The sequence below is a fragment of the Ursus arctos genome, unplaced genomic scaffold (genome assembly GCF_023065955.2).
Source record: "Ursus arctos isolate Adak ecotype North America unplaced genomic scaffold, UrsArc2.0 scaffold_9, whole genome shotgun sequence".
Classification (NCBI taxonomy): Eukaryota; Metazoa; Chordata; class Mammalia; order Carnivora; family Ursidae; genus Ursus; species Ursus arctos.
Window position 1 is genome coordinate 23,561,148 of NW_026623111.1, and position 6,435 is coordinate 23,567,582.

Here is a 6,435-nt window from a genome sequence, read left to right on the forward strand (position 1 = left end):
AGATTTGGTGCTTCTCTCTCTGGAAATAATAAATAGCAATATAATGTCAGACAGTCTTTCCATGTCTGCTACCTGTAACCAATATAAACCTTGTAAGGGTAAGCCACATACCCTTGCACACATATATTAACATGCAAATATAGGCGTGTGTGGTGTGATAGATGTGTATGCTTTAATGTGAGTATGTATGTATATGTATATGCACTTTTTTTAAGTTGGATGTACACAAATCTTTGTATTCTTTTTTTTTTTTTTAAAGATTTTATTTATTTATTTGAGAGAGAGAGACAACGTGTGAGAGACAGCATGAGCAGTAGGGAGGGGGAGAGGGAGTGGGAGAAGCAGACTTCCCACTTGCCCCACGGACGCAGGACTCCAGCCCAGGATCGTGGGATCATGACCTGAGCTCAAGGCAGACTTTTAACCTTCTGAGCCGCCCAGGTGCCCACAAATCTTCATATTCAATAGTTGAAACACATGTATTAGAGTATGCTGGTGAAATCAGCTGTGTGTACTCCAACCATTGTCTTATTTTCAAGGTAGTTTTTCTAGATTATTTCCTCATTTCCCTACAATTTTGCAACTGTTCATGATTTTATGACTACAATGTTACTACATTAAAAAAAATGAGAAGCAGTGATCATATTACTGAAATAGAAAATAAGCTAAATGTAACTATGTAGCCTGGGATGTTCAGATGTTCACAAGGCATTATATGTGATAAATAATTGCCTTCTGCTTAAATATTCCCATATAGTCTAGAAAATCAAATTGAAGTATGAAATAGTTTTCAGTTTTTTAATATAAAGGTACTACTGTTTCAAAGCACATTTTCTTTAGAATTATTTGACTTTACGATGCATCTCGGATATCTATGCTTAGATGAAACAAGTTGATTGCAATTAGGCAAAGATTTATTATTTCATTTTTGCTATAAATTTAGAATTATTTGCATTCACAGTAAAAACTAAAAACACGTTCACAGTAACTATAGAATTACATAAAAATATAACTATCCATCTCTAGTCAAGAAAAGACAGTAAGTTAGCAAAGGTTTAGCAAATGTCATTAAACAATGAAAAAATAAAGAATTGTTGGCTGTTATTGGCCTTTCAATATAGGAAATTATCTTTTACAGACTTTTTTGAGGTAAAATTACATAGAAAGAACTGTACAGATACAATTCAAAGATTTTTGACAAATGTGTACACCTATCTAACCAACATCCCCATCAAGACAGTACATTTCCTTCTACCCAAAGAGTTCACTTGTTCTTGGCCCACAATTGTTAATCACTTTTTAAATTCATATCAGAGATTAGTTTCGTTTGAGTTCATATGAAAGAAATGACATTGTAGGCACTATTCTGTGGTTGGATTCTCTAATAACATAATGTTTTTGAGAATATTTTTTGAGAAACTTTATTGCCATATGATGAATCAGGGATTTATTTTTCATTGTTTTGGGGTTTTTTAAAGATTTTATTTATTTGTTTATTTGACAGAGAGAGAGACAGCCAGAGAGAGAGAGGGAACACAAGCAGGGGGAGTGGGAGAGGAAGAAGCAGGCTCCCAGCGGAGGAGCCTGATGCGGGGCTCGATCCCAGAACGCTGGGATCACGCCCTGAGCTGAAGGCAGACGCTTAATGACTGAGCCACCCAGGTGCCCCTATTTTTCATTGTTAATTAGTGTTCCAGTGCATGAATATACTATAGTTTGTTTATCAGTTGTCCTAAAGATGGGCATTAGAGTTATTTCTGGGTTTTGGCAGTTTCAGTGGAGCTGCTATGAATATACATAAGCAGTTCTGTTTGGGACTTAAATTGTGATATATGTTCAGCAAATACCTAGGAGTGGAGTTGCTGGGCCATAGATTAAGTGTATGTTTAACTTTGTAAGAAAATTGCAAAGAGTTTTTCAGTTTTGTATGAATTCACATTCTTTCTGAATTATAGGAACACCCCACTTGTTCCACATCTTTCCTAATACTTGATTATTTCACTCTTTAAATTTTTCTTACATATTTAATCTTTAAAATTCTAGAGGCTGTAGAGTGGTATCTCATTATAGCTTTAATTTTTATTTGATGAATAAAGATATTGACTACCATTTATTTTCCTACTTGACATTCATGTCTCCCTTGATAAACTTTGTGCTGAAGTTTATAAGTTTTGCTCATTTTTTAGAATTAAACTTATCTTTTTATTTTTCAACGGTAAGATTTCCTTGTATTTTTTCAACAGAAAGCACCACACACGTATCACAAGTACTTTCATATGTAACTTTCTTTTCATTTTCTTACAGTGATTTTTAATGAGCAGAAATTTTCCATTTTGATGAAGTCTGATTCTTTTTAAGATTAGTTCTTTTTTGGGGCGCCTGGGTGGCACAGCGGTTAAGCGTCTGCCTTCGGCTAAGGGCGTGATCCCAGCGTTATGGGATCGAGCCCCACATCAGGCTCCTCCGCTATGAGCCTGCTTCTTCATCTCCCACTCCCCCTGCTGTGTTCCTTCTCTCGCTGGCTGTCTCTATCTCTGTTGAATAAATAAATAAAATCTTAAAAAAAAAAAAAGATTAGTTCTTTTTGCATCCTCTGTAAACCATCTTTTCCTATCATAAGGCAGATTATTCTCCTGTTATCCTTTTATTTCTAGATGCTTTATAGATTAATTTTTGTCTTTAGGTCTATGAAATATCTCAAATTGATTTTCATCATGTTGCTATATAAGAGTGGGATTTTTTTCCCATGTAATTATCTACCTGTTCCCATCTAACTTGTTGAAAAATCATTTATTTCTCTCATCCCGTTTCCTTAGTACTTACATACATGTGTGTATCTATTTCTGGACACTCTATTCAGTGAACTATTTGTCTGTGATTATTCCAATGACATATTATCTTGAATACTGTAATTTTATAGTAAATTGTGAAATCAGCTAGTGTGAGTACTCCAGCTATTGTCTTTATTTTTTAGGTAATTTTGGCAAATTCTAGATTATTGCCTCATTTCTCTACAATTTTGTAATCAGCTTGGCAATTTCTACAAAAACAACTATTGAGACTTTAAATGGGGTTGTGTGTGTGTGTGTGTATATATACATATATATGTGTGTATGTATATGAATGTATATATAGCTATATTTAACTGTAACCATGTACAACTATTTAGATATAAAACTATATATAAAAGATATACCTTGTATATATTTATATGACATAAATAGGTCTTCAATATTGTTATATGAAGTATATATCTTTCTTAGATATATTTGGAGGATAATAGAATATTATCAGAAAATTTTAAAAAATAAAGGAACTTACTGTCGGGAGATACCATGATCATGGAGGTGGTTTTCCTGGGGTGAGGCTTATCCATTGTACTCCGGATGTGCTAAACCCTGCGATTTCTGCAAATGTGGGAAACTTGACTGCATCATTTGTGGTGGTGGGGGACTGTGTTTGCACTCTCACCTGACCATCAAATGGTTGAAAGACAAAATAAATAAATGAATAAATAAATAAATAAATAAATAAATAATAAAGGGAAAGATGTTGTTTGTCAGGGATGATAGAAATTTTGATCAGAAAGTGGGCCATTTAAATTCCATTTATTTATAGATCAGAAAACTAAAGCAAAATAGGTTATTTTGTTATTTCTTTTTCCCAGCTTCTCACAATAACTTGAAGATACAGGATAGAAGTACTTTTCCAGGGTCACAGATGTGGCTTACTGGGGGAGTATTTTCTGAACCCCATCTGGTGTCCTTTCAATCTTTCAAACATGTGATGTCAAGATCAATCTGGACTATCTTAACTTCAAAATTGATATTCCACATTTGGAAAAGAAATTACAACATTCCAAAGTATTCTATTCCCATCAAATGGTATGTTTTGCTTCCAAGCCATTGTTCATTATGTTCTTTCTCTCGAGAACGCTTTCTCCATTTGCCACATGTCTGAGACCTCACAATCCTTCAAGGTCAAGTTCTCCATTCTTAATGAATTTCATTATTTGGCATTTGTTATTGAAAGCTTTGTTAGGCAATGATTTGTACTTTTTGCTCTTACTAACAAGAGTCCTGGGTACAGTAGTAAATGGAAGAACACTGTCTTAAAGAATTGTAACTCTCACCATATCACCAGCAAAACTTCACATATGGGTACTTAGAAAATAAATATTGATTGGGTAATAGTGGCCATGTAACAATAGCTAACATTTCTCATGCCTTACTGTATGCACACATTTTTCCAGACTACTCTTTCAATTATATGACTCGAGTAATTTTATTATGTATGTTTTGTAAATGAGAGCAATGAGAAATTAAAGAGCTTGCCCATGTTCACAACTCTAACAGTGGCGGAGCTGGGAACAAGCAGAGACAACCGGATTTCCATAGGTTCTAGGAATTAGGGCCTTGATATTTTGGGGGGAGGCATTATTCAGTCATCTCTCTTAAATATTACAGAAATGTTATGGAAAATATCCTGGGAAAGACCTGACAAATCTGGTCTCCAACAACTTCTCTGACCTCATGTAATACCACTCCAGTTTTCTCACTGCCGTCTGAGAGCACTGACCTCCAGGAGGTTGCCATTTTGCATACCAACAATGCTACTATTTCAGGGACTTTACATAGGTGTTTCCTCGGAGCAGAATGCACTCCTAGACAACCACTGGTGTCACACCTCACTTTCCTTACATCTCATCCACAATGCTGTGTTATCACAGACGTCCCATACCAAACACCCTCTCTCCCATTCCCCCTCACTTTCCTGACCTGTCTTCTTTCCTTTATAGCAGATCACCCCCAACATACATTTTTTGTCTCTGTCTCTCTCCGCTAGACTCTAAGGTTCTTGAGGACAGAGACAGTATTTGTATTGCCACCGTGTCTCTGGTGCCTGGAAGAGAGCTCATTTGTTGAGTAAATAAATTCAAGTCCATAGCTCCTGGAATTGCAATTTAGATCCCTCTCTCAACAAGAAAAATATGGGCATTATGAATAAATGTAACTAAAATGACAGATAAGTAATTTATTTTGTCATAGGGAAGTCCAAAATATAACAAAATGGATAATTCACTCTGCTCATTTACAGATTACGTCACATGTATAGCTTATAATTTATCTCTAGAAAGAGTATGAAAAAAAAATTTTTTTAAATGTGTTTATGCCATTAATTTCCCAAAACATTAGCTCATGAAATAGAACCCTAGAGGCATATTTATTGCCATCACCATCTTATACATGAGATGATAAATTCTGGTTTCTTATTAAATGCAAACTTTAAAGAGAAAAAGAACTTTAGGAGTAAGTGGTGCAGTATTTGGATTCACATTAACTCAATTTTGGATTAAAGTTCCGTCATTTGTTTGCTGTTTGAACTGTTCTGCAATTACTTCAGGGAAAAAAAAATCTCTTTTTGCTGTTAGGCCATTTCCTTACCTAAAAAATGATAATAAAACACTGACTTTATTGGTCATGTGAAGCAAGTTAAATCTCATATGTGCAATTGATTTGTAAAGTGTAAATCCCACATTAATATTTTTTACTAAAGATATACACATATCTGCTCTTCAAATTTCTCATGGGTTTATTAAACTTATTTTAAAAGTAATTTTGTTCACAGACTAATTTTATAAACTTGTAGATGTGTATTAGTGGAGAGAGAGAGAGAAAGATACAACACTACAGAAAAAAGTATGTTTGGAAAAATCTCTCAGATTGATCCAGAAGTAATCAATGCCATATTATTATCTAGATGTTTTGAATACTGGTATATTGTTTTGTTTATGTTATCCTTTAATCTTAAAAATTCACTGGTTTTATACAAACAATTGAAATTTATAGATACTTCTTTATTTTCTCAAAGACACATGAATGATAATAGATTGTATTAGTGTTAAGAAATGTTGGGGGAAAAATCATAATACACTTTGAAATTATTTACCATAATTAGCAGGGTTTTTTTCTAATTGAGGATCATCTTTACTTCAGGGTTTCTAATATTGACCACTTGTTTAAAACAAGTATTCTTGACAGTTGTTCATAGTCCATCATTTGTAAAGAACTACCCAAAAAAATATGTACACTACATTTTCTCTGTTTTCACATCTTATCACTTGAAAGGTATGGAGGCCCCACATTTTCTTTTGAAATAAAGTCTAGAGTAATGATTGTGGAAATGCTATTGTTTGTTTTTCTTTTTAGGTGTGGCATATTTTTTGGAGAAATTTAAATTAGTTCTGAGGACTGCTCTCCATGTGAACTATCAACTGTAGCACCCTGACAGAGACTACAAATATTGACTTAGTATACCTACTTCATGCACTTGTAATGAATTATCCAGGGTTTTTTTTTTTTTACTTAAAAATTTTATATATTAATCAAAATAATAAATCGAAGATAATAGAACCATGTAGTAGTCCAAATCTTC

General features: G+C 33.9%; 1 non-coding gene across 1 annotated transcript; it reads left to right on the forward strand.

The window, feature by feature from the left end:
- Positions 1-3,313: 3,313 nt before the first annotated feature.
- LOC113262559 (U1 spliceosomal RNA) lies at positions 3,314-3,474 on the forward strand. Its single transcript, XR_003318844.1, has one exon. It is a non-coding gene; the product is annotated as a U1 spliceosomal RNA (small nuclear RNA).
- The last annotated feature ends 2,961 nt before the right edge of the window (positions 3,475-6,435 follow it).